The sequence below is a fragment of the Marmota monax genome, unplaced genomic scaffold (assembly GCF_021218885.2).
Source record: "Marmota monax isolate L192 unplaced genomic scaffold, Marmota_monax_Labrador192_F-V1.1 WCK01_AAM20220418_F8-fsc00118, whole genome shotgun sequence".
In the NCBI taxonomy this organism is placed as follows: domain Eukaryota; kingdom Metazoa; phylum Chordata; class Mammalia; order Rodentia; family Sciuridae; genus Marmota; species Marmota monax.
The window spans coordinates 5724721-5743529 of record NW_026695231.1 but is presented as its reverse complement, the minus strand read 5'-3'; positions in this window follow the sequence as shown (position 1 = coordinate 5743529).

The following is an 18809-nucleotide window of genomic DNA, read 5'->3' as shown; positions in this document are numbered from 1 at the left end:
TTGAGATCAACTTTTTAGCCTGGTGTACATGATATCTTATGGTCTGCGTCTGCCTGTTTCTCCACTAGTCCTGGCTTTTCTTTCAGTTCCTGGTGCTCATACAACTTCTTCTGCTCTTCCCTCTGGGAAGTGCTCTCCTCTCACTTCCCAGCTAAGTCAAGTTACTCTACTTGGCCTTCAGATCTTAGCCTCCTGAGGCATGACCTCTTGCCTAATTCCATCTTGCACCTGCATGCACCACTCCTGCCCTTTCACAGTGGCACCTTCACATTGACTGATGCGGTGTGATTGGAGGATGCTCTTGAGTGTCACTCAACTGCACACTACTTATGTAGGATCACTTTCTAGACAAAAGCCCTGGAACAGGTTGATATATCTCCATTGCCACCACCACCACCTGCATCTATAGAGTGGACATGATAACACCATTTCCTCAGGTTGAGAAGAGAATTAGATGAAATAATACATGTAAATCAATTCCCATAAAACTTCATGCATTTTAAGAATCAAGTTTATTATTCAACTTACCTAACCCCTCTTAAGACTCACACAGGACTATAAACGCCATAAAGACAGGAGCCATATCTGATTTCACCTATATCCTCCAGATTGGCTGATTCATACTAAATGCTCCAGAAATATTTGCAGAATGAATGAATGAGGAGTCCCCAGTCCTGGTTTAAAATCCTTAAAACAGAACAAGACATTGATTAGTAAATAATGGAGAACTCCTGCCTTTAGCATAGCTATATTTACTGGGTGCTTCCAGTAAATGTATGTGATGAAAACAATCCATGATTTAATTAATAAACCTACTTCTTTTTGCATCAGCACATAGTCAAACTGACATGCCTTGACCCACTGGAGGAGACAGTGGGAAAAAAGAAAATGCAGTCAGTCCTGGGTCCTGGATCCTGTCCTTACTTCTCATTGAATGATGTGAATAGAAGCAAAGGTGGTTATTTGTTGAGTTTTAAAGATGACACAAAACTGAAGAAATGTGGGAGGAGCTAAAAGTGTATTTGGACTATGATTCATAATCATCTGCAATGGTGGTATGAAATAAATACATAAAACAAAAGAAAAGGGCTTCCTTTTTATAAATGACCACTGGCTTAACTTTGGTACAAGTCCTTCCAGAATTGTTTGTTGATATTTCTCTCTCTCTACTCTTAAATACATATGTGTCTATCTATAGAGAGAAAAATATGTATACACTTTTACTTCTTAGAGAATAGGAATAAATCATCGCATACTATTGAATAACCTATTTTCTTCCAATAAAAGCCACATCATTAAATATTCTTCTGTGATCTCATTTTCCAATACCACAGTAGGCCTTTTGTAATTTGTTTCCCCATTATAATATTGTTTTCAATTTCCTGATTTTTGGACATCATCGCCATGAACATTCTTATAACAGAATCTTTGCCCAAAATGACTAATTTCTTATGATAATCCCTAAAGTTTAACTGTTGACATATAGCTAATTTTATTTCCCAAAAAGTCATATAGATTTTCTGTCCCACTAGCAGTACATGGGAGTCTCTGTTCTCCTGCTTCTTTGCCAAAATTCTTGATTTCCTTTTTTGTTAATCTTTGCTCACTTGTAGGTTGCAAGTTGGTACTTCATTGTTTTAATTTACTTTGTTTCCATGGCTGGTAAGATTGAATTATTTCTTGTATTTTATTAGCTATTTGCATGTCTCTTGACAAAAGGAAACAATAAATGTAAATACAAAGTTCTACATTTTAGAAAAAAGTTAATAATATAATTGTAAAATGGGGAAACTTGGCCTGACAGTAGTGTGCATGAAAAAAAAAATGTCAGTGGAATGTGATGGCTGTCTTCAAATATTTAAACAGTTACCATATAGAAAAGGAATCATGTGTAGTTTATATTTTTCCAAAGGGAAAAAGTAGGGCAGGCAGATGGAAAGTTACAGGTTGGCAGACTTTAGCTCATCTTAAGAAAGAACTTCTTTTGGGGCTGAGGATGTAGCTTAGTGGGAGAGTGCTTTCCTAACATGCAGGAGACCCTGAGTTCTTCCTCACCACCACACACACAGAGACACAAAATAAAGATAAGAAGAAAACTTTTTAAAGATTTTATCTATGTAAAGATGGAATGGGTTGCCTTACATAGTGGGATCTCTATCACTGGAAGAATTCAAGAATACAAATGATGAACTGCTAAGTAGGTGTAGAAGGAAGGGTTTGGGGTATTGGGTAATTGGATGATTTTGAATGTTTCTTGAAACTCCATAATTCTTTGCTTCTATGAACATGGACTCACAGTATTTAAAAAAAAAAAAACTGTACAATCAAGTACCATATAATGACATTTTGGTCAATAACAGACTACTTATGCTACAATGGCTCCATGAGATTATAATGAAGCTGAAAAATTCCTATTGCTTGGTGGTGTTGTAGTTGTGTGATGCCGTAGAGCAACACAATACTCATCAATACTTTGTGCTGATGTTGATGTAAACAAATCTACTGCCCCGCCAATCATATGAAAGTATACATAAACAATACATATGGTATATGATGTTGATAAGTGAAAAAACCACAACTGTATTGTGGTTATGTAATTACTGTACTTTTTTATCCTTGTTTTAGAACTACTTATTTTTATAAAACTTTACTATAAAGCAGTAAGTCATGTTACACCATCAGCAGTCTCCTACATCTCATGCTTACTGTGTTGTGACAGTCTAGAGGCCTCCTGAGATGATGGCCCTGTACCTTCTAGATCCATCTAAGTGCACTCTATGATGATTACACAATAACAAAATGACCTAGCAATCCATTTCTCAGAAAGTATCCCCATCATAAAACAATACACAACTGCATTACTCTTCACCTATTTGCTGTCAACTACCATGTAAACGAGAATGAAAATACAGATGCTCCTTATTTTATGATTTTATGCATCCTGAAAAACTCCACCAAAATTGAAAATATTGTAAATCAAAAAAAAAATGCATGAATGTACTCACCTTACTGATATCCTTGGTTAGTAACACAGCACACTGTGGGGCATCCAGATGACCACATGACCACATGACTGACTGGGAGTAGGCTCTCTGCTGAGGCCTAGGATCTCCAGACCAGATCATACCACCTATCACTAGTTTGAGGGAAAAAACACAGTTCAAAATTTAAAGTGCAGTTTCTACTGAATGTGTATCATGTTTATGTCATCATAAAGTTGAAAAATTCTTTAGTCAGATCACTATATGTTGGAGACAGCCTGAACCTTTAAAATTACCATTTTATATCATCTAATCAAGAGTTTGTGGCAGTTTAGGATTTTTTTGGTTTGGGGACTTTTCTTTCTGTTTGCTTGTTGTTTTGGTTTATTTATTTCTACTCTCATCTAAGCATGCAAATGTAAACACATTTATTAGATTTGCAAATCATATAACTTAGAATATGCTTATGTTACATTGTAACCAAATTATTGGGCTGTGAAGCCTTGAAATACTTCATTTTCAAAAACAAAAATTTTAAAAATGGACACGCAGAAACTAAAAGGATGGCCCTGTGAGCCGAACTATTAGAATTTTGGAACATTTCATTGGCACCTAGATTAAGTAACACATGCTGTTATAAGCAATAAAGCTATTTTATATTCAACAAACCTATAGATTATTTTCAATAAATTAAATTTGCCTCCCAAGACTAAGTTCAAACTTTCTAATTATAGACCGTTGGCTCTGTTTGAAATCTACAAGTGATAAGATCAAAGTATCAACACATTTTCATCTTTTCATTCAACTACACTTCCTCTTGTTTTCTCTCTTGGTTCATCTGGTAAAGTAACACCTATATATATTTTTTCACTCTCTTTTAAGTTCTAAAGAAAGAGGACTATTCTGAAAATATCCTATGCCAACCTAGAAGGGGTATAATTATTGCACATTGCCAATCCACTTTGCTGTTTAGTAAGCTGTAGAAATCCATCTTGAGTGTGGTTTATAAGAGAGGGCATCGCATTAGCAGAGCATGGGGGATTCTGAGCCAATTAGTCCCATCTAAAGCTTTTAATTTACCATAATACAGTAAAAAGCTAGCTATGCCATGGTACACATTAGTGCCCAATTCTTTCCAATATTCCACCATGGTTTTTTTTTTGTTTTTTTTTTTTTTTTGAGCCCAGCTTGTTAAGTGATACCAACCTTCACTGTGTTATATGATCTTGCTGATACTGCAGATAAAATATAGCTGTTATTTATTTGGGTAATTTAATATGGTAGAAGGGTTTTGAGAAAATTGTGCTGTTCACATGCTATTTCAGGATAACAGTGACCCATCCTAATCCAGAGAAATGGAGTTAAATGGAGCCTTGTGTTTTTCATTCTGTTTTGTAGCAACGTTATTTCTGGGCTATGTTTAACCCCAAAAAATCTGAAAACACTGACCAGATCAGGAAGGAGAGCCCAGTGTTTGACTGTGATATAAGCCTAAGTCTGACTTCTAGCATCAGCACAAGGTATATTTTTGGAAAGCCATGGTTTTCCTACTCCCATTTCCAAGTTAGGGAACTAATAATTTCTTTTAGAAATGCTTTCTTTCTAAAATTATGTGGGGTGGGGGACAGAAACTATATCTGGCTTCTTCATTTAGCTTCTTATGGAAGTACACCTACCCCCTATAAAGAAATTCCAGGTGATAGGGAATAGATGCCACTCAGACCTTTCTTTTCTGCCTTGTTCAGACAGTCAATCCAATGAATGTAATGGAGAGCTCAGATAAAGTGACAAAGAGCCAAGCAAATAAATATACTATACTTCCCAAAATAAACTTTGTCACTTTTCCTGAAATGCTCTAACTTTCCAATTCACGTACCTTTGGAAATGCTATTACCAGTATTAAAACTGAAAGTCTAAATTGTTGGGGGTGGGTTGCTGTGTTACATTGTTTGTTGGCTGTGTTGAGAAAAGGGAGGGTGTATCATAATCACTTAGAGAATTTTTTGAACACATGTGCTTTTTTTCCAATACTTCCTGAACATCCCCACTGGGAACCCTGGTTTATCAAGTTGTTCCTGACTGAACTGATGTTTGTACACATTTAATGGAATACTGGAGATCAAGAGGTAAGTCAAGCATTCTTACTGCTACTGTGGATTCAGGAAGATCTAATTAGGGAATGGCCTAATGAAGTCTAGAATGAAGTGTGCCATCAGAGCCAAAAGATTTGTACAAGTGAGGTAAATTCATGGGGGTGGATTTTTGTCACTATCTCTTGGTTGGTGTAATGGAGACAGACTGTGTGGTCTCCTCCGAGTCCCTCCACCATCTCCTTCATTCCTTCTTCATCAGTATTTCACACATGCCAATTGCCCCTCCCTTCCAGTCTTGGCTAGAATACTATATATAGCTCACGGGATCTGGTTTCCTAAGAGTTAACAAGGAAGGAGATGTTGTGACCTGAACCTCAGGAAAATTAACTTCTGAGAAGTTGAATCTTGACCAATGGGGGAAAAAAGAGACCAAAATCTCAGTGCAAATTTTTCTCTTCATTATTGTTCTCATGGACTGACTTCAGGTATGGTTCTCTTTGCAAAACTTCCAGAAATTTCTTCTCCATGAGATGAATGAACACACTCTTGAGTGACCTGTAGTGCGTCTTTGCAACTTATTGAGAAGCAACAGTCAATGACGTAATGAATCCACGATCACCTCACACTGATTCCCATCTTTCTTTATGCCTGGGCAATTTTTCCCCCTCTCTCACAATGTCCTAGGCTTGTTCCTCCAAAATCAATTGTTGACATTGCCTCAGGTGCTGCTTTCTAAAATATCTGGAATATAATAGGTGGATTTATGGTTATCCAATGATTCTTTTACTATGATAAAAAAATAAACTTTTAAAGAAAACAAAACTGGATTAATTCCTCTTTGAAATCTTATTCATATAGTCTGTATATGAAAACCAAAATAATTTAAATATTGAAAAGTCATTTTCTAGCAGTGATACAATCTCAAATAAGCAAATTGTTCATTATTTATTTCTCATAAGTGGGAGTGGTTGATTCATGGTATATTCATGGACTGGTCAGAGTTGTGAGCTATGCAGATTATCTTGAAGTCATTGTTTTTATCTTTTCTTCCATAGTTCGTGTAAGACAAAGAACTTGAAGGGTGGTTTTGTTTTTTTGGTAGGAAGGATTAAACTCAGGGTCATATAACCACTGAGCCACATCTCCAGCCGTTTTTATTTTTCATTTTCAAACAGGGTCTCACTAAGTTGCTTAGGACCTCACTAAATTACCGAGGCTGGCCTTGAACTTTCTATCCTCCTGCCTCAGCCTCCCAAGCTGCTGGGATTGCAGGCATGCTCCACCACACCTGGCTGAAAGGTTATTTAAAATGCATCAAGAAACTAACTCTCATATTACTCCGTAAGTGGCTTTTGAGAACATTTTCTTCCTAATAACTTTTTCTTCCTTAATCAACCGCCACGCTTGATATTCCTTCTGCCCTACAACATGCCCTACAGATGTGAAATAGCTTTTTTCTTGCTTTCCTTCTTGCACTTTACCTCCATTAGAAGCAAAAGTTTTCTTAACCAGTATCATTTGCCTTTATCCTTCTCAATTTCTAACCAAATCATGCATCTCTATGACTTTTCAAATTATTTACTTTGGAAATCACAGAAAGTCTTTCACTTTAAATCATCCCTCCATTCTTCGAACTCATTTGTTTTTATCTGCCCTTCTCTTATGACGTATATCACTTTCCACCTTGAATCATTCTTACATTTGTATTTACAACTTTGAGTTCTAGCTCATCTTGTTATTTTCTGCTACACTTTGCACAATACATGGCCAACCTTCATGTTGCTGAATTGTGTGTGTGTGTGTGTGTGTGTGTGTCTGTACCATGGGTTATGAACCAATTCTAACTACTATCTTTGGGAATTCTGTAATTATCCCAGTTGAAATAATCTGCACAGACAGCAGGAAACTGATCCTAATAATACCCTGTCTAAGCAACTGAACACACTCTTCCTCATAGGCTCACCAATAGCTTGCTAAATCATGTAATCCATCAGAGAGAGCTGGAGGGGGTGGGGAAGGAAGTGAAGCAAGGCAAAAATTATATCAATATCACATTTCCCCAGAGTCAGTACCTCAGGCATTCCTCTGCTGATTTATCCTCTACCACTCACATCCTTAAAGTAAATTGCATCATTATTATTACCTATTAGAGGAAAACACAGGATTTCCCCCTCGTACACTTCTTCTGGTTGACCCCCAATTTGCTTTGAATCCATCGCTCCAACACTTATTCCGATTTTCCTCTAAACTTCTGGATCATAATTCACCCAAATCATTAGCAATTTTCTTTTTTTATTGCATGATTTCTGTCTGCCCCTGGGTGGCTTTATTTTAATTAGAGGGAAAAAAAACAGAATGGAAAAGTTTCAATTGTAAACACACAGAGGTTCTGTTGGCAAATATAAATTTGGCAGAAGAAAGGCCCATGGTCAGCTTAGCTACAGTTTATTGGCTCGAAAACAAGAACAATTTTGAAGGAAATTAGGATAGTTTTTTTTTTTTTTGAAAGTGACAATTTTCTCCATCAGGTAGTTTACACTATTTCCTGTTATTTTATGATACTGATATTCACTTATACATTTTCCCCGGCTCCCATAAATTTTTCCATTTGGGATGTACTTTTCTAATCCCTTTGTAAGACTTTGGATTCAGTTTTCTCCTTTTCTTTCTACTCCCCTCTTTCATTTTTTCTTCCTTTTTCTTTTCTTTCTTTTTCTTTTCTATTCTCTCTTCTCTCTCTTTTCTTTTCTTTTTTTCTTTAAAGTGCCATTTCCAAAAAGAAGCCTTATCAGATACCAAATTATGTGTTAGCTAAAGAGCTTATACACTCAGAAAGCTACCCATAAAGCCCTGGAGGAGAGAGGGTGGGATCGAAATCAGGCTCAACTACTAGAGTTACCTCTGCCTGAAACCTTAGCTTATGCCTTGAACAGCTTACATTGAAAATTAAGACTGAAAAAAAAAAGACTCCCAGGGTTTACAGCCGATAGACATTCTCCACTCAGGAGATAAAAGAATAGGTACAGCCAGAGCTTCCTCCAAAGGGGAGGAACAGCAATTGGCTGTAGTCTATAGGAAAAGGAAAAATAAAGAGTAAATGTTCTTTAAAAGCATAAATGGTACCAAGCAGATCTTTTTTTGCCTCTCTTTCCCAGAGAAACTCTAAAGGCTTCCCAGGCAAGGCCAGACATAGAAAAAGAAAGAACAAAGGCTAAAGTATCATGTGGATAAAGTTACAGACTGATGACAACTCACGTGATAAGATTTTTATTACCAATGAAACCAAACAGGAAACATTTCTTTCTTTTTTTAAATATATTTTTATAACTTTATTTATTTACTTATTTTTTATGTGGTGCTGAGGATTGAGCCCAGTGCCTCACCTGTGCTAGGCAAGCTCTACTACTACTGAGTCACAGCCAGGCCCCCAACATTTCTTTCTTCATGAGTATTATTTCCGGTTTCTAGAAGACAGTGAGATGTTTCTTTCATTCCTACAACATGGCAGGTCGTTGGCTTCCCAGATCATTCTCCCTTTTTTATTAGCCATATTATTATGTGACTTGTTCCCCACTGAATGTGTCTTTGACCTCTCCCCTATTCTTGTTCCAGTAGTTTCATCATCACTTCCAGAATTTTAGTAGGAGCCCAGGAAAGTTTGTTTAGAGAAAATATTGGAACGATAGTAAATAATCTATCAGAAATTTTAAGTGGGAAATTGGGAATAAATACTGAGTCCTAAAATGTTGAAGTACTTCCTCCATCCCGAGGAAGGGGAGGATGGGCAGACTGTTGGTTTTGTGATCACATCAGTGGTCTGCAGTTGGAGAGAACAAGGAGAGGGCTCGATGACCGTCCATGGACATGCAGTGAGACAGTAGCAATGCCCACAGACCTGTTGTGGGGAGGATGCTATGGCATTTAAGGGCTGATAGCATTGCTCTCTTCCTTTTCAAGGTTCTGGAGTATCAATCCAGTGTCTGCTTCATTGTACGGGTAAAGTCAATATGAAAATAAATTAAAATATTGTAAATTATCCAGATAATTTACACTGAAGAAAAACTGTAGAGAAAGAAAAACTTCATGGTATTCCCATTCAAAGTGCATCTGACTGCTCATTTATCAAAAAAAAAATTCAAAATATGTTCACACATATTAAATATTTGGTTCACATTTGTCCAGTGAGTGAATGAGTAAGCTGAATAAATTAATAATTAATAATGAAATAAGGTATCTTATCATTGCTCTAAATGATGGTTGTATTAGTTAGTTTTCTGTTACTGTAACAAAATACCTGAAATAATAAGATAAAAGGTCTATATTGACTCACAGTTGCACAATTTTCCAACCACCATCCAGTTGCTTTTGGGCCTGTGATGAGGTAATACATGGAAAAGGAGAATGAATGGCAGTGGAATGAATGAATGAATGAAAGGAGAATGAATGGCAGTGGAAGATGCCCACCTCAGGATCCAGACACAGAAGAGAGAGAAAGAGCAGGGGCCAAAGTCCTGTTATCTCCTTCAAGGGAGTGCCCACAATTACCTAGGAAAAAAAATAAAAAAGCCAGGTTTGTAGTTTTTTATTGTTGCTCATTTGTTCTTAAACTGTGGTAAAATTTATCATCTTGACCATTTTTTAAGTGTACAGTTCAGTGATGTTAAATATATTCACATTATTATGTCATGGAACTCCCGAAATTTTTCACATCGTTAAACACTAACTACATGTACCCATCTCCCTAGCCCCTGGCAACCTCCATTCTATTTTCTGCCACTATGAATTTGACGACCTTAGGAACCTCATATAAATGGAATCAGACAAAACATGTCCTTTTGTGACAGGCTTATTTCACTCAGCATAATGACCTCAAGGTTCACCCATGCTAAAGCCTGGGCCAGAATATCCTTCCTTTTTAACACTGACTTAACAGTCAGTCATCCGTTGATGTACATTTGTACTGTTTCACCTTTTGGCTATTGTGAATAATGCTGTTTTGAACATGGGTGTGCAAATGTCTGTTCACATCCAAGCTCCTTTTGAATATGTACCCGGAAATGGACTTGCTAGATCACATGGTAGTTCTATGTGTAATATTTTGAGGAACTGCCACACGGTTTTCCACAAAAGCTGTGACTGAACATGCTATCACCATGCAGACATATTGTCTACCCACCCTGAAATAAATTATATTTTTATATCAGAAAGAAGAAATAGGAAATAATTATTCACAATGCACTTCCCATAAAATTATCTTATATGACCTTATCAAAATATTTTGACTTATCAAAATCCAGATGTCTGAATCATTAGAATCTATTACCCATTTGATGTAAGCAAAAAGTGACTAGAACCTCAAACACATATTTATAGATCAAAATAAGGCTCTATGCTTCTGTAAACTCAGGCTATTACCCTGCAGAGCTAGCTTTGGGTATTAAATTTGAAGGCAAACATGACTTTTGTAAGTGTGTGCATTAAGCCCCGGTCTACCTCGACATTGCCCTGAGTACATTCTCTTGTCAATGTGCCTAAGAAAAGGAATGATCCTTTCTTTTCTATATGTTATGCCAATTACATTGTAAGTGTGATAAAGGGCCAAGAAATGGGAAGATTATTAATTTGGATTTAAGATGTATAGGGTTGTCAAATAGAACGCAGGACTTTAATTTTAGATAACCAACAGAAATGTTTCAGTATGTCCCGTGCAACAAGAGACATACTTGTAATAAAATATTCTGCAACGCTTATCTGAAAATTAAATTTAACTGAGAATTCTCTATTTTTATTTGCTGAATCTGACAATTTTAAGTAATTCCTACTCTGATCTACAGGAACATGAACCAAGAGGTGGGTTGGAGACAATCAAACGAAAGTGTGGTAACACTAGGGGGCACTGTAAGAAACAGAGCTAAGTCATTCCTGGGCCTTGAATAGAGGAAAAGTAATCTGTTCTTTGCCACACTAAAAAGAGCGGTGAGGACCATCTGAGAACAGGAGTGACATCAGGGAAGTATGACCACGAGAGCCACTTAAGCCAGCCCCAGCAAGGATAAAGAGCACCAAGCAGGCCAGGCTGCTGCAATCAAGAAGGCTTCAAGTCCAGTAGCCCAAGCAACAGAAGCAACAGCTCTGGCTACAAAAGAGTCTGATCAGATGGTGACCTCAGAAACCACAAAAGAAGATTTTTACAGGCTTTCGGGGACACCTGAGCCTCCAGGTACCTGTGAAAGAAGGGGTGGTGGAAAACGGAAATTCTAACAATTCTGGAGGTGGGGGCTCAATTGAGAACCCTTTCAAACACCATTGGTGTGCTTCCTTTATTGCCCTCTCACATACATATTCCATATTCATACACATACACATACGTATTCCAAAAGTGACATTCTCAAAAATCAGGACTAACTAGACTTCTCAGGAGCATAAAATATATTATTCAAATCCTCCCTTAAATCTTCCAAAGTAGCTGAGCCCACATTCTGTATTGCTCTTCCCAAGTTGCCCTCTAAGATAGACACCTCTGCAAAACCTCACTGAGCACCCTCTTGCCTGGTCGTCCAGGTAGAAAATACTTCAAAGATATAGAGACATTAGTGATTCCAAAATCAATAAACCTAGGCAGTGCCAAAAAATACAGTATAGATAAATCTTAATAAATACCAAAGTATCAATCCTAAGCATAACGTTCTATCATTTCTGAATCTTTATGAAAAATATGGAAGTTGAAGCATCAATAATCTCCTGACATCCTCCCTCTGGCTTTGGATTTCACTCATGTTCTCTCTTTAAGAAACCTGGCAGCTTGTAAATCAGGTACTGGAAGTATGAGAAGCCACTCATCTGCTCATACATAACCTTCTTTAGAAAACAGAAAATTCACTTGACATCAGAGTGAAATGTTCAAATACTGATCGGTCCTAGGTCTCTCTCGCTAGAGGTAGAAAACATGAAAATAAAGAATTATAGGCTTAAAAAGTACACTGAGCCACATGCTAGGTTTTCAGGTTTACCCAACAGAGGAGAAATATTGACTGGCTATTCTGAAAAAACTGATTCATAAGGCATTATGAAAATTTGTGTTTTTTCCTTGAAAAAAATTAATTTGCTCAGAAAGAGCAACTTGAGTCAGGACTTAAAAAAAAAAAAAAAAACTTAAGTCTAATTCCACTGCCAACTGAGAGGGCCCTGGTTTTATGATGATAGAGAAGAGAGCACCTGCCCAGGGATGTTTTAGGATCATCTCTCTGTGAGGTGATTGACCATTTTATATGATTTGAGGGTTCTGGGAAATATCTCCTCCACTGATCAGCCTTGTGTGCCAGATGTTGCCAATATTCAATAATGAAAATATCTGTTTCCAATAGTCAATAATGAAGACATCTATGAAAATATATAAGGAGGGAGAAAACAAATACACAAGTATACGGTACTATGATGATTTATATCTTGGCTCAAATCCTTGTCACATTGGAATCTTCATCAAAAAGGTCACCAAAAGATAGACATGTAACCTCATTTCTGTTCCTGGGGGAGTAAAGCAAAGTCTATAGTTCACACAGGAGTCATAATGCTTTGCCTTTGTTTAGTTCTTAGTAGATTAGAAAAACAGTGTGGGGCACATTTTCTGCTTTGGGTTTTAGCATATGCATGTGAGGTGGACATTATTATTCCTATTAATGTTTGGAGAAGCTGAAGGTCTTACCCACCTCTCCAGACTCATTTCCCTTGACATTCCTCTTATCTTTACCTCCAAGTTTCTCCAAGCTCCCACCCACCTTCCTCAAAACCCATGTTCCTAGAGAACTGAAACTCTCTGAATTAAAGTACCATGCCAGCAGCACTCTTTCCTCCCTGCCTGTCCTAAGCTGGCAGGTGTTTCTTCTCACTTGTTCCTCAGGGATTCATTTAACCTGCTAAATCTTAGCTTAAAACATGAGACAACTTTAACTGACCCTTTAGGTCAGATGTATCTCTGTAGTGCACAGGAATCTTCCTGCATGTCACCTAAAGTAGCAGTGATTGCACTTGTCTGTTATGGTCTGTCTTCTTCACCAGACTTTAGATTCCATGAAGACAGAAATCATGCCCAGTGCTGAAAAGGTATAGGTGCCTAAATAATATAAGCTGAAAGAATGAATAAAGTGGTTTTCCCAAGTTCACAGAGAGATGAGTGATAGACCTGGAATTAGAATTCTTGTCTCTGATTCCAGGAAAGGAATTTCCCATTGTTGGTGGAGTTGACCAATTTATGGATTTTCCAGATCAAACAGAGTAGTATCTATGTCGATGAATATTCTGAGTAGGTAGAAGTGTGAAGAACCCTCAGTCACTATTAATTGACAAAATATTAAGTTCACTAGACAAGTCTGGGATATATTCACAATGTCCTCAATCATACTCTTGACCTCATGCAAATGCTCACCAAAATGTGACCTAGGAAGACGAGAACTTTAATAATCAAGTAGATGGGATGATCTGATCTGTGGATAGCAGTCAACCTTTCTCCCCAGCCACCCTTGTCATTGCCCAATGGGCTCATGAACAAAGTGGTCATGGTGGCAGAGATGGCAATTATGCATGGACTCAGCAACACGGACTTCCACTCCCCAAGGCTGATCTGGCTACATCCACCTCTGATTTTCCAATTTGCCAGCAGAAGAAACCAATCCTCAGCCCCCAATATGTCATCATTCCCAGGGGAGATCAGCCAGCAACCAGGAGGCAGATTGATTGTATTGGACCTCTTCCATCATGGAAGGGGCAACAGTTTGTCCTTACTGGACTAGACACTTATTCTGGGTATGGATTTGCCTTCCCTACACATGGTACTTCCACTTAAACCACCATCCTTGCACTTACAGAATGCCTATCCATCATCATGGTATTCCACACAGCACTGCTTTGGACCAAGGAAATCATTTCACAAAACCAAAGAAGTGAGACAAGTTCATGCTCATGGGATTCATTGGTCTTATCATGTTCTGCCGCAGTCTGGCTGGGCACAAATCATGAGCCACTGAAGCAGGAACAAACTTTATTTCTGAACTCTACCAGCACACTCCACACACGCTCCCCCATAACTCTCTCAAACGCCACCCACACGGCTCCTCCAGGAACCACCAACCTGGAATCCCTCCTCCGGCACTTCCCCAACCAATGCGAACTCTTCAGGAATCTCCGCGAGAGCTCAACCAGGGCGGGAACTCCGCGAGAACTCAAAACTCATCATCTTAATGGCTCGCTGGCGTCACCTCTCAACCACTACTTCTGGCAAAAATGCCATGCGTCATCCCGACTCGGCTGTGGCCCTCAACAATGTTCCACACCATCCAAGCAGCTAGTTTGATAGAATGATGGAATGGACTTTGGAAGATGGAGTTATAGCGCCAGCTAGGTGGCAATACTTTGTAGGGCTGGGGCAAGGTTCTCCTTAAGGCTGTATATACCACTGTATGGTACTCTCTCTCCTATTGCTAGAATTCATTGGTCCAGGAACCACAGGGTAGAGACAGGAATGGTACCACTCACCATAACCCCTAGTGACCCACTAGAAAAGATTTTGCTTTCTGTCCCTGCAACCTTATGCTCTGCTGGTCTAGAAGTCTTAGTTCCAGAAGACGGAATGCTTCTGCTTGGAGGTATAACAATGATTTCAATAAACTGGAAATTAAGACTTCCCTCTGGCCACTTTGGGCTCCTCATGCCTCTGAGTCAACAGGCTAAGAAGGGAGTTTCAGTGCTGGTGGAGATGAGTGATCCAGATTACCAAGGGGAGATTGGACTATTTTGGACCAATGGAGATAAGGAAGTATATTCCTGGATTTCCAGAGATCCCTTAGGGTGTCTCCCTGTATTACCCTGTCCTGTTATTAAGGTCAACGGTAAATGTAACAACCTAATTCTGGCCAAACAACAAATGTCTCAGACCCTTCAGACATGAAGATGTGGGTCACACCACCAGGTAAAGAACCAAGACCTGCTGAGGTGCTTGCTGAAGGTAGTAGGAATACAGAATGGGTTGTAGAAGAAGGTAGTCATAAATAGCAACTATAGCCACGTGACCAGTTAAAGAACAGAGGATTGTAATTGCCATTAATATTTCTTTCTTATTCTGCTAAGATTATGTTTGTGCATACATATTTGTTACTCTCTTGTTATTCTCATGTAATGTAATATTGATTGACTTAATATTGCTACCTAAAGTGATAGTTTTGTTTATGCTTCTGGGAAAGAACTAGTTCATTCTAGTTGTAGGAAGGATGGGTAGTTATGTTAGGTAATATTATGACCATGTTATTGTGTTTATTTGGAGATTAAGTATAATGTAAAGAGTCTTGTTTGGATATCAAATTGACAAGGAGTGGACTTGTAATTTTAATTGTCAACTTGATTGAATTAAAAGATGCGGAAGATTAAGAGGCTTCTGGGTGTGTCAATGAAGGTATGTCTAGGAATGATTGTCATGTGGGGTAGTGAACTGAAGTGGAGACCTTCCCTAAGTGTGGGCCCATTGATCCAATAGGCTGGAGGCTTGGGTGGAATCAAAATTGGAAGGACAAGGAGCAGCAGCCGTTGCAAGCTCCATTCTTCTTGAACAGGTTCTTGATTGCTGCTGCAATCACCTGAGGACTTCAGAATCTTGCTCCTTCACTCTTCCAAAGTGGACTCTGCCAGTGATTCCCAGGGAGTTTCCAGAAGCCTTCAGTCTTGGACTGGGGTAGCATCATTTATCCCTCTTGTTCTGAGGCATCAGCATCTTGGACTATGCAGCTACTCGTTCCTCCAGCTCTTCAGCCTGCAGACAGCCATTGTGGACTATCCAGCTTCTGGTATGTAAGCTGATCTAATAAATCAGACCTCCTGTTGATTCTGCTCCTTCAGAGAATCCTAATTCACAGAAAGGTGAATAATAGACCTGGAACTAGAATCTCTGTCTCTGATTCCAAGAAAGAACTCGTTGTTGGTGGAGTTGACCGATTCATGGATTTTCAAGATGAAAGAGAGTAGTAGCTATGTCAGTGAATATTCTGGGTAAGTAGGAGTATGTGAAGAACCCTCAGTCACTATTAATCAATAACATGTTAAGTTCACTAGACAAGTCTGAGATATAGTTGCATTATCCTAGAGTCACCCTCTTGATCTTAACCTAATGAAAAACTGCAGCTCCAACATGAAAATGTGCCATTGATATGAATATTATCCACACTGTGCCTCAAAAAGCATCATACTGGAACTGGACCAAAATCCCATCCCCAAATTAAATAACTTACGTTAAATGCAAAGATGAGGCAGCTGGTTCACCCACAAAATTCTGTACAGTCTGAACTGATGAGTCATGCCAAGCAGGGTAAAAAGAGTTTCTGATGAGATATTCTTACCAAGAACTCAACCAGATTTGTCAACATTCTCCACCAATATCCAAGTCATCTGTAACTTAGATATTTATCTATAGCTTTGATATCATCTTTTCTTATGTCGTCTTTATTTTCTATTTTTCTTGTGTCCACTTAAGTGGCTATTCAAATCCTCTTCCTCAAGCAAATGCTCTGATTTCTTATTTTCCCCCTGGATGGAAGCATAAGACTTACACCTGAAATCTGTCCTTCTTATTTCTTTTGTGATCAATCCAATTGAACAACTGGCTTTGCTGCTTATCCCCACTGAAATGACTGGATGTCTCATTTGCCCCCAAGTTTTCTTATTTGGAGCAGAAGAGCTGACATCAACTTTGCAATTCAGAAGCTAGAGCATTTTCTCTCACCACAAAATTAATAGGCTTACATATCAACCCAGCTCATCCAAATATCATCTTACATCTTTCCTTCAAATTCAAAACAGAAACTTCTGAAAAGATGACTTTCAGGGGGACACAAATGCTAACTTGGAAGGGAGAAAAATCCCACTTCACTCTCTAGAAGGGAAAAGTGGGAGAAACATTTTTGTCTTTTCTGTCCTTCATTCTCTCCCTAAAAATGAAAAAGTGAATTAGCAGATTGTCAAGGATAGAAGAGGAATGGAACATGCATATCAGATCCCCTTCCAGCAGAATCAGGTTCTCCCACATCACCTCTCCTCCCCGGGGCAGGAATCCAGCCTGCAGGGCTCTTACTGTGCCCTCTGCAACTTGGTGACTAAAGTGGTTCAACTCATGGGGAAGCGATTAGGAAATCCAATTACAGCCTCTCCTCTCAGCCATGTTTTCCAATCTGCTATTTCCATACAACCAGCTGATAACCATTTATCTTATCCCAGTGTCTATCTGACTCTAAGTCAATTCTAAATTGAGAAGGAGACAGGGTATGATTAATTACCAAATCTCAACAAGTGTCTGATTTTCTGCTTCCTCTCGGTACCCTCAACTGATTCCACTACGTATGTGTATCACTGCCACCAAGAAAAATGCAGGCGTTTGTAGTCTCACGTACTATAGTATGAATCCTGCAGCGTACAGGATTCTGAACTTGGACTGAACAAATTAACTTCTTTTGCCTCAGTTCCTTCACTTCAAAACGAGGGCCCAAAATAGCTTCCTCATTTTGTTGTCATGAGAACACCAGGAATTCCAGTCAAGACCTATCTACACTGTGCTAGCATAGTATCTGATATAGATAGGCCTTAGTTGGAATGCTAGCTCGGTCTCTGATAAATCTTAAGAAGCTTTCTCAAAGCACCCATAAAGATAAAGCTTAGTAGAGAGTAGAGGATGTTATCTCCATAAAGCATACAATATTTTTCTGAAGAGAGAATATATTATCTAAAATAAATACCCTACATAGTTCAGATGGACCAAATACGGATCTGCCATCACTGTTTTTTTGCCTGGGAATTGCTCTCCAGAATACTGCTGAAAAAAGTGTGCAGATGAAGCTCCTTTTTGTATTGTAAAGCTAAAAGAAATAGCGCAGCCATTCCAGCAGTGTTGGACAGAGAGCCCTGGTCTTCCCCCTCAAGCCTAGAGCAGGGTATTTTGAAAACCCACAAAAAAAAAAAAAAAAAAAAAACCTCTCAGATCTTCAGCTCACATGAGCAAATCCAAGTGCATTAGATAGCTGAGATAAAGAACTAATCAACATTGGCTAAGTGGGGCCATTGTGTTTGAGCAAACACCTTTGAAAGGTATGGATGTTCTTTGAATTTTTTTCCCTCCTAGAAACTGAAACTAGGGGTATTGAGGATTTCCTTGTCCGGACCTTTTGTACAATTTCCTCTGCACTCACAACTTGAGCATTCTCCACTTGTCATTGCTGCATATTCTAGGGTCTGCATAAGCTGTCCTTTGTTCCTACTATTTTAAGCTTCCTTCTTATCACGGGACTGATATTTGTTCCTTCCTTGCTCAGTGGTCTTAGCATCAGGTCTGAAATCCCTAGACTTGCCGGAGCCACCCTGTTGAGTCTCAGTAGCACTGAAGGGTCCTTTTTCTTTCCTGTGGCGTTTTCAGTTTCTTTTCTGAAGTTCAAAGAGTGAAAACGAAAGTAGTTATTTCCTCGGGGAAAAAAAGGTTTAAGAGGCTTTTTATCTAAACAAAATGCTACGTCCTGTTAAAGGAGGTGCCTGGGGGTTGTCCCTGTAGTATTGCTCCTTGAGGAGAAAAATCAGTTTCAAATGGAAGTGGATTGTGTGTATGTGTTTTGATTTCTGATGCCATGTATCAACATTAGGAAGTAGTAGTATTTTCGGTATTAGTTTGAAGGAACCCATGGCTAATCTTATCTGCATGTGGCTGGGAGGCTGC